Source organism: Procambarus clarkii, chromosome 78, assembly GCF_040958095.1.
Source record: "Procambarus clarkii isolate CNS0578487 chromosome 78, FALCON_Pclarkii_2.0, whole genome shotgun sequence".
NCBI classification, from domain to species: domain Eukaryota; kingdom Metazoa; phylum Arthropoda; class Malacostraca; order Decapoda; family Cambaridae; genus Procambarus; species Procambarus clarkii.
In genome coordinates, this window is record NC_091227.1 from 25,100,085 (window position 1) to 25,110,821 (window position 10,737).

At 48.3% G+C, this 10,737-nt stretch overlaps 1 non-coding gene across 1 annotated transcript; it reads left to right on the forward strand.

Annotated features, from left to right (window-relative positions):
* Nucleotides 1–10,122: 10,122 nt before the first annotated feature.
* On the forward strand, nt 10,123–10,241 carry LOC138357544 (5S ribosomal RNA). Its single transcript, XR_011225033.1, has one exon. It is a non-coding gene; the product is annotated as a 5S ribosomal RNA (ribosomal RNA).
* Nucleotides 10,242–10,737: the final 496 nt, after the last annotated feature.

Consider the following 10,737-nt stretch of genomic DNA (forward strand, 5'->3'; position numbering starts at 1 on the left):
GTCGGAAAAGTCACTCATATTATCACATGTCGTACCTCCTGTATCAACCATCACCTTCCAGGTCCCTTCGTCAACTGCAACACCTGCAGTACAAATCTCCAATCCCTGGGACCTCTTCACGATGTTCATGGGAGCCATCATTCGTCGGGTCGTCCACTGATCCTTACTGAGAACACTGGGCACACATATGAGCATTAAACAAAATATCGCTAAGAAACATGGGGCCAATTGAGGGATAAGCTTCCTGAACTTGTCATGTCCATAGCCGGCACCATCCACTAGCCTGGCTTGGACAGAAGAGGGCACTAGACCTTTCGAACACACCTCACATACCTCTGACGTCTGGGGAATCTCTGGCTGGTTCAATACACGCTGTACCTTGCCATACCGCAAGTACACATCCGCCTTCGCTCCAGACTCGTTGGTATCCGTGGGTGCCTGCACACAAGGCCTCTCTTCTTGCTCAGGTACCTCTGCCTTCTTAACCTCATGTTCCTCGTCGAGAGAAGAATTAGAAGTCTCTGCTAGAATATCGTCGATCTGCGGGTGAGAGGAAGGATTAAACACACTCCAATCCGGGTCTGTCTTTACCTGGACATTACCATTGCCTGTAGACACCTCAGCCTTTGATGTTCCGGTAGACTCGTCCGCAACCTTGGGAAGATTGATGCTCCAATCTGTCACCAAGTCGTTGGCTAGTACCACGTCAATCCCAGCCACAGGGAGGGTATCGACTACTGCCAACTCACATGTGCCGCTGAAATAAGGCGAGTCAAGATGTACTGGCACTAAGGGGGCGATATACTGCGTTCTCGGAAACCCAACCAGGACAACCTGTCGTCTCCCGTCCACACTTACTCCCTCGGGTAACGAGCTCTTCACAATCAGGGACTGGGCTGCTCCACTATCTCTGAGCACTACAATTGATCTACCAGTATGATCACTCGTTACATACCCGGTTGAAGTGTGAGGGGCCAACAAACTTGGTCCTTCCTGCGTCGTCGTAGACTGGTTTCCTACTGGTGATGTAACACAGTTCATCAACATCACCTCCCTTCGTGCGCTGCCACCTCTTCTGCCTCGGCACCTAGCAGCTATGTGCCCCTTCTGCCCACAAGTCCAGCACACCATGTTCCTCCTCGGACTACGGTGTTTTGGACTACTAGGACTTGTTCTTCGCGGGCTACCTGGGGGCGTCTTCTTAGCACTTTGTGGGACGGGTCTTTCTTCTTCTTCGTCGTGAGGTCTGTCAAACCGGCGCTGGTAATTCCTCGGGACGTACTTAGCAGACGGCCTATGAGTCAGGATATACTCTTCAGCCATGGTGGCTGCTGCACTGAAGGTCTCCACCTGCTGCTCTTCTAAGTATGTCTTGAGGTCTCCAGACAAACAATCCTTGAAGTCCTCGAGCAGAATCAGCTGTTCGAGGTCTTCCCTGGTCTCCACCTTCTGAGAGGCACACCATTCCTGGAAAAGTCGCTCCTTGATTGTAGCGAATTCGGTGAAAGTGTGCTCTGAGGTCTTCTTCAGGTTTCTGAACTTTTGCCTATATGCCTCAGGTACCAATTGGTACGCCATGAGCACCACTTTCTTCACCTTGTCGTAATCGCTGGAGTCGTCAAGGGATAACGTAGAGTAGGCGATTTGGGCCTTCCCAGTCAAGACTGACTGTATCATGATGGCCCAATTCTCCCTTGGCCACTCCAAAGAGGCAGCGACTTTCTCGAAGGCTGCAAAGAACTTTGACACTTCCTTCTCATGGAATTTGGGGACCATTTTGATGTTTCTTACCGGATCGAAACCACTGGTGTCCGTCGTTTGCCTCCGCCCACCTAACCGCAATACTTCTAGTTCATGTTGTCTCTCCTTTTCCTCTCTGTCCTGTCGTTCTTGCCTGTCTCGTTCTTCTCTCTCTCTTTCTCGTTCTTCTCTTCTTTCTTCTCTTTCTCTCTCTTCTCTCTCTCGTTTCTCTTCTCTTTCTAATTCTAAACGCCTCATCGCCAATTCTTTTCTATCATCTCCATTTCTTTATCTTGTCTCTCTCGTTCCATTTCTAATTTCTTCCATTCTATTTCACGATTGATCTCTAGGGCACGCATTTTGACTGTTAGGAAGCTGATATTAAGCTCGCCTGCATCACTGTCAACGTCGCTGCCCTTATCTTCTTTTTCCGTGGAAGCTATGTCTGCACTTTCCTTTGTACTAGGAGTTTCGCCTTCCTGTTTCTCTTCTGCCTTCAGGTGCCGGTGTACCTTGGACAAGATCTCCACACAGGAATCACTGGCACGGATCTTGATCTCCAGGTAGGCGCTCACTAGTACAAGCTCTGGTTTACTCAGATATTTTAATCTGGCAAGACAATCTTCTCTGTTCAGAAAAGCCTGAACCTCGTCCAGATCATCGATGGTAGCTTTGTCTGCCATTGTCACAGATGGAACACTTAGCACTTAACACACTGCTTACACGTTAGCACTTAACACACCGAGCACTGTTCTACGCCAATATTGCACTTTATCGCACCAAACACTGCACTTGCCAATATTGCACGTAATCACTTCGGGCACCACACTACCCAATATTGCACTGAGTCCAAGCGAACACTTCGCTCTACAATATTGCACTAAATCACTGAGCACCGCACTAGTCAATATTGCACTTAATCGCTTAATCACAGCGAGCACCGCACTGCACCATATCGCACTTAGTCACTGAGCACCGCACAGGACGTATAACGTCACAATCGTCACACAGGGGGAATTATATACAGGGATTACGCCACTTCACCACCCCTGTCAAACATACTTAACAAGGGGACGGATCCCGCTGGGGATGCCAATTATGTTACGGCCCTCTCGGGACGCAACGGGGTTCTCACTCTGATGTTGTTAGAGGAAGATATATGTATCCGTTCCCAAGCCAGTAGTGGCTATCAAGGGATGAGATCCGTGACGCAAGTAACTTAAAAGGGAGTAGGGAAAGAAAGTTAAGAACTTAATATTATAATTAGTACCATCACCATTTAAATATATAAAATAAAAGAGTGCACAAGGGGGAGGGGTAGTAACACTTAACAAGGGGATTAATCCTTCATCGTGGTCTTCTGCTGAAGACGCTGGTGCCACACCACTTGGTGCTGAGTCCTTGGTGCTTTCTTCGTGGCCTCAAGACGTGTCCTCTGAGAATGCCGAGCCTACCCTGGCCACAGGTCAGCCAAAACACAGGTCCACTGGGGGCACCGTCGTGGAGGCCGTCAACCACACGTCCAGCTGGTCTGCTGGCAGGTACTGAGCCACCAAGGCTGGTACGGCCACTCCACGAACGATAAAAGGGGTACGCCCTAGACAGGAGTCTCGTGTGATATTACAAATCACCCTCCTGTCCTCAATACCCCAGTGGATTATCGTCTCCAACAGTCGGTCCCGGGTAAATCCTTTCACTGCCACTCCACTGGCAGGCTAACACACCACAGTGTTCTTCCGGGGGGACGACGTCACAACAGCTGCAGCAAACTTCACCGTATGGAGACTGGCTGCCTCGGGTAGACTGACTCCACTTCCATCACAGTGGTCCCAGGTCGGCTCTGTAAGCAGACACGTCATCAATAACTGGGACACTAATACACTTCACTCACGGGCTTGGGCACAAACACCTGACGTATCCAGCCCATAGATGGCGCTGTCGTCGGAGCACCACCTCACCAGAGGTCAGGAGCGGCGGTGTTGAGCGCGGAACCAGACTGGAAACTGGTCCTCGAGGCCAGTACACGCTGTCCTCACCAGGTGTCGTCGTCCGTTTGGCGGGGGTTTCGGGAGCTGACCCACAGATGGCGTGTTTGTCACTGCTCCAGGCTCGGACGCTGGATCCGGGTTCGTAACAGAAGGATCCAACAGGCAAGAATGGAATAGCAAGGATAGAGACTCAGTACATGGCCTACTGAAGGGGTTACGGATGGAAGGGACTGAACAAAACATTGAGAAGGTTTTCAGGTTGGGCTGGTACAAGGACAGAAACCGACTTGTAAAGGTGTTGTTTACAAACGAAACCACGAAGGACGATATTCTCGAAAGGAAGAGTCGTCTGCAGCATGTGGAAGGATACAAAAAAGTATTCCTGCAGAGGGACAGGACGAAGGAGGAGAGAGCCAGGGCAGCAGAGGTAAGGAGGAAGCGCAGGGGGAGAGGAGCAAACCAGGAAATCACAGCCCCCAACACAACAGTCACAGAGACAAGAGCGGAACCCAAAACCAGCATCCCAGCAACACCAGAGGGAAGGGCAACACCACCACCCCCCCCCTCTGCATAGAAACCCTCCCTTCCCCTCACCCTACCTGCCCCCACCCAACCCTCCCTCCCTCCCCACCCCATTCTGACCCTGTCACCCCTTCCCCATACCCATCATGTCCCCCCCTCCCACCTTTAACCCCCCCCCAGTCCCCTCTCCCCCTTCATCCCATACCCTCCCCATCCCTCCTCCCCCCCTCACCCCGTATTCTCCATGTCCCCCCTATCTCCTTAACCCACACCCTACCTGTCCCCCCTTCCCTTAAACCCCCACCCCCACCCCAAAATCCTCTGAGACCCTGCAAACCACCTCACAGATCTTCTCACCCACAGAAAAGCTTCCCACACCAGTAGAATGCTCGCCAAGAAAGGGACAAGAAAATGAACAGAAGAAAGTGAGCTTCAAGGCGATGTACACTAACATAGATGGGATTACAAATAAAACAAGTGAACTCGGAGAATGGGCACTAGAAGAAAACCCAGACATAATAGCACTCACAGAAACAAACCTAACGAAAACCATAACAAACACAGTGTTTCCACAGGGCTACTATGTAGTGAGGAACGAGAGAGAAGGGAGAGGAGGTGGTGGTGGTGTAGCTTTGCTACTAAGAGAAGGTTGGAGTTTCGAAGAGATGGTAATTCAGAACTGTGAAGGTTTCAGTGACTACATATCAGGCACTATAGCAACTGGAGGACAGAAAATTATAGTAGTAGTGATATATAACCCCCCACCAAATGACAGAAGACCCCAGACAGGAATATGATAAACACCTGGCCACCATCAATATAATAGAGAGAGCAGCTTCTGTGGCTAGCAGGAACGGATCCAGACTACTAATCATTGGGGGACTTCAACCATGGGAAGATAGATTGGGGGAACAAAGACCCACATGGAGGCCCCCGACATATGGAGAGCTAAGCTGCTGGATGTGGCAACAAGAAACTTTCTAAGTCAACACGTCAAGGGACCGACAAGAATGAGAGGAGGGGATGAACCAGCCTTGCTTGATCTGATATTTACCCTAAATGAGTCGGATATAAGGGAAGTTAAGTTGGAAGCCCCCATGGGAATAAGTGATCATAGTGTATTGAGCTTTGAGTATTTGGTTGAGCTTGGAATTATCACCCCCAAAAAGAACTGGGAAACAAAGGGTTGGCATACCGAAAGGGAAACTATGAGGAGATGAATAAATACCTATGGGATATACACTGGGACACAGAACTCGGAACCAAGTCCGTACAAGACATGATGGACTATGTCACCCAAAAATGTCAGGAGGCTGTAAGCAGGTTTGTCCCAGCCCGACAGGAAAAAACAGAAGCAAAGGAAGAATCCGTGGTTTAATAGGGAATGTATGAAAGCAAAGGAGCTGAACAAAAGGACATGGAGGAACTTCCGTAATAACAGAACACCAGAAAGTAGAGATACCAGAGAACCAGGAACGAGTATGTTAGTGTGAGAAGAGAAGCTGAGAAAAGTATGAAAATGATATAGCTAATAATGCCAAGACTGAACCAAAACTACTACACAGTCACAGCAGGAGAGAAAACAGTGAAGGAACAGGTGATGAAACTTAGGGTGGGCGAGGACAGGTACACAGGGAATGACAAAGAGGTGTGTGAAGAACTCAACAAAAGGTTCCAGGAGGTCTTTACAATAGAACAGGGAAAAGTCACGGCGCTAGGAGAGGTGGCAGCAAACCATGTGACCTTGGATAGGTTCGAAATTACAAGAGATGAGGTCAAGAAGCACCTATTGGAGCTGGATGTGAGAAAATCTGTTGGGCCGGATGGAATCTCACCATGGGTATTGAAAGAGTGTGCAGGAGCACTTTGCTTGCCACTCTCCATAGTGTATAGTAGGTCACTGGAAACGGGAGGTCAACCAGAAATATGGAAGACTGCTAATGTAGTATCAATATACAAAAATGGTGACAGACAAGAGGAACTGAACTACAGGCCAGTGTCCTTAACTTGTATACCATGCCAGGTGATGGAGAAGATTGTGAGAAAAAATCTGGTAACACATCTGGAGAGAAGAGACTTCGTGACAACCCATCAACATGGGTTCAGGGAGGGTAAATCTTGCCTTACAGGCTTGATAGAATTCTACGATCAGGTGACAAAGATTAAGCAAGAAAGAGAAGGATGGGCGAATTGCATTTTTTTTGGACTGTCAGAAAGCCTTTGACACAGTACCCCATAAAAGGTTGATGCATAAGCTGGAGAAACAAGCAGGAGTAACTGGTAGGGCGTTCCAGTGGATAAGGGAGTACCTAAGCAAAAGGAAGCAGAGAGTTACAGTGAGGGTTAAAACCTCAGAATGGCATGAAGTCACCAGTGGAGTCCCACAGGGCTCTGTACTTGGACCTATCCTGTTTCTGATATACGTAAATGATCTCCCAGAGGGTATAGAGTCATTCCTCTCAATGTTTGCTGACGACGCCAAAATTATGAGAAGGATTAAGACAGAGGAAGACAGCTTGAGGCTTCAAGAAGACCTGGACAAGCTGCAGGAATGGTCAAACAAATGGCTGTTAGAGTTTAACCCAAGCAAATGTAATGCAATGTAATGAAGATAGAGGTAGGAAGCAGGAGACCAGATACAAGGTATCATTTGGGAGATGAAATACTTCAAGAGTCCGAGAGAGAGAAACACCTGGGGGTTGATATCATGCCAGACCTGTCCCCTGAAGCTCATATCAAGAGGATAACATCAGCAGCATATGCCAGGTTGGCTAACATAAGAACGGCCTTTAGAAACTTGTGTAAGGAATCTTTCAGAACATTATGTACCACGTATGTCAGACCAATCCTGGAGTATGCGGCTCCAGCATGGAGACCATATCGAGTCAAGAAAAAAACTAAACTGGAAAAGGTTCAAAGATTTGCCACCAGACTATACCCGAGCTGAGAGGTATGAGCTACGAGGAGAGACTACGGGAATTAAACCTCACTTCGTTGGAAGACAGAAGAGTTAGGGGGGACATGATCACCACATTCAAGATTCAAGGGAATCGACAGGGTTGATAAAGACAGGCTATTTAACACAAGGGGCACACGCACTACGGGACACAGGTGGAAACTGAGTGCCCAAATGAGCCACAGAGATATTAGAAAGAACTTTTTTAGTGTCAGAGTGGTTGACAAATGGAATGCATTAGGAAGTAATGTGGTGGAGGCTAACTCCAGACACAGTTTCAAGTGTAGATATGATAGAGCCCAATAGGCTCAGGAACCTGTACACCTGTTGATTGACGGTTGAGAGGCGGGACCAAAGAGCCAAAGCTCAATCCCCACAAACACAACTAGGTGAGTACACACACACACACTCCCCCACACTCCCACACACACACGCACTCTCCTACACACACACACACACACCCACTTTCCTACACACACACACACACAGGGGCCTCGTAGCCTGGTGGATAGCGCGCAGGATTCGTAATTCTGTGGCGCGGGTTCGATTCCCGCACGAGGCATAAACAAATGGGCAAAGTTTCTTTCACCCTGAATGCCCCTGTTACCTAGCAGTAAATAGGTACCTGGGAGTTAGTCAGCTGTCACGGGCTGCTTCCTGGGGGTGTGTGTGTGTGGTGTGGGAAAAAAAAAAGTAGTTAGTAAACAGTTGATTGACAGTTGAGAGGCGGGCCGAAAGAGCAAAGCTCAACCCCCGTAAAAACACAACTAGTAAACACACACACACACACTCTCCCACACACACACACACACACACACACACACACTCTCCCACACACAAACACCCACACACAAAATGAATTGTGTTCATTGTGAGAACACAATGATATGAAATTCCAGGAAGTCTTCACATTAGAGCAAGGAGAAGTTCCAGAGGTAAGAGAAGGGATAATTAACCAGGCACCACTAGAAGAATTTGAGATTACCAGTAGAGTTGTATGGAAGCTTTTGCTAGAGTTGAATGTGACAAAAGCTATAGGCTCGGATGGAATATCACCATGGATACTAAAGGAAGGAGCAGAAGCACTGTGCCTGTCACTCTCCATGGTGCATAAAAAATCACTGGTAACAGGTGAACTGCCAGAAATTTGGAAGGTGGCAAACATAGTCCCGATATACAAGAAGGGGGATAGACAGGAGGCACTGAACTACAGGCCAGTGTCCCTAACCTGCATACCAAGCAAGCTAATGGAGAAAATTGTGCAAAAAAAAAAAAAAAAAACTAGTTGAACATCAGGAGCGAAGGAACTTTGTGTCACAACACACAGATCCATGGATGCCATGGTTTCACAAACAAAGTTGCCATGGTTCCAGGGATGGCAAGTAATGCCTCACAGGATCAATTGAATTCTACGATCAGGCAACAAGAATCAGACAAGAAAGAGAGGCGTGGGCAGACTGCATATTTTAGGATTGCCAGAAAGCCTTTGACACAGTGGGAGTATCTAAGTAACAGAAGGCAGCGAATCACTCTGCGGGGTGAGGTCTCAAATTGGCGAGACGTCACTAGTGGGGTCCCGCAGGCTTCAGTCCTTGGACCCATAGTGTTTCTTATATATGTAAACACTCTTCCAGATGGTATAGAATCATTCCTCTCATTGTTTGTGGACGATGCAAAAATTATGAGGATTAAGACGGAGGAAGACAGTATGAGACTACAAGATGACCTAGACAGACTGCATGAATGGTCCAACAAATGGCTACTAAAGTTCAAGGTAAATGTAAAAAGGACGTAAATGTAAATGAGGTAAATGTAAAAAAATAGGACAAAAGGTAATTAAACTAGGCAGTGTAAGCAGGAGGCCAGACACAGGTTACAGGATGGGAGATGAAGTCCTTCATGAAACAGACAGAGAGAAGGATCTAGGAGTTGATATCACACCAAACCTGTCTCCTGAAGCCCACATCAAAAGAATAACATCTGCAGTGTATGCGAGGCTGGCTAACATCAAAACTGCTGTCAGGGACCTGTGTAAGGAATCATTCAGAACCTTGTATACCACATATGTAAGACCAATCCTGGAGTATGCGGCCCCAGCATGGAGCTCGTACCTTGTCAAGCCCAAGGCGAAGCTAGAAAAAGTTCAGAGATATGCCACTAGACTCGTCTCAGAACTAAGAGGCATGAGCTACGAAGAAAGGCTGCGAGAAATGCACCTCACGACACTAGAAGACAGAAGGTAAGGGGAGACATGATCACTACCTACAAAATTCTCACGAGGAATTAACAGGGTAGATAAAGATAAACTGTTTAACACAGGTGGTACGCGAACAAGGGGACACAGGTGGAAACCGAGTACCCAAATGAGCCACAGGGACGTTAGAAAGAACTTTTTCAGTGTCAGAATAGTTAACAGATGGAATGCATTAGGCAGTGATGTGGTGGAGGCTGACTCCATACACATTTTCAAATACCGATATGATAGAGCCCAGTAGGCTCAGGAATCTGTACATCAGTTGATTGACAGTTGAGAGGCGTGACCAAAGAGCCATAGCTCAACCCCCACAAGCACAATTAGGTGAGTACACAATCTCTCACACACACACACGCACACACACTCCCACACACACTCCCCCCCCCCCCACACACACACACACACACACACACACACACAAACCAGCCTACCGCCAACCTCACCCCTGGGACTGACCTTCCGTCCATCACCCACCTGATAACCCTCCTTCCTCTCTACCCTGCCGTTCTCCTCCGTTTTGCCTATCTCCCTCCCTCCCCCTCATTCCCTCTCTCCCCCTCATTCCCTCTCTCTCCCTCCACCAGTTAACCCCACCCCCACCGTGCCACCCCCACAAACACACTCACGCACGCACGCATGCACACATACACACACGTGGTATGGCCAACGGCCATACCACGTTGAGAACACCGCTTCTCGTCCGATCAGCGAAGTTAAGCAACGTTGGGTTTGGTTAGTACTTGGATGGGTGACCGCCTGGGAACACCAAATGCTGTTGGCAATAATGTTCATTAGGAAGTGATGTGGTGGAGGCTGACTCCATACACAGTTTCAAGTGTAGATATGACAGAGCCCGATAGGCTCAGGAATCTGTACACCTGTTGATTGACGGTTGAGAGGCGGGACCAAAGAGCCAGAGCTCAACCCCCGCAAACACAACTAGGTGAGTACAACTAGGTGAGTACACACACACACACACACACACACACACACACACACACACACACACACACAGACACACACACACACACACACACACACACACACACACAGGTCAAGCGGGATGGTAAGACAACAGAACAAAGCTGGAGGAGAGGGACTAGACGAGTCACACATGGAGATGACTGGTAAGGCATGAAAAGAAGTCAGTGGGGAATTGAAGGACCTGAGGGAAACTAAACGTAAGCTGCAGATAGAACTAAGTGCAGCACAAGAGGAGATAAAAAAGCCTAAAATTAGGCCCCCCTCAGACTCTGGCCCAGGCAACCAGCCCCTAG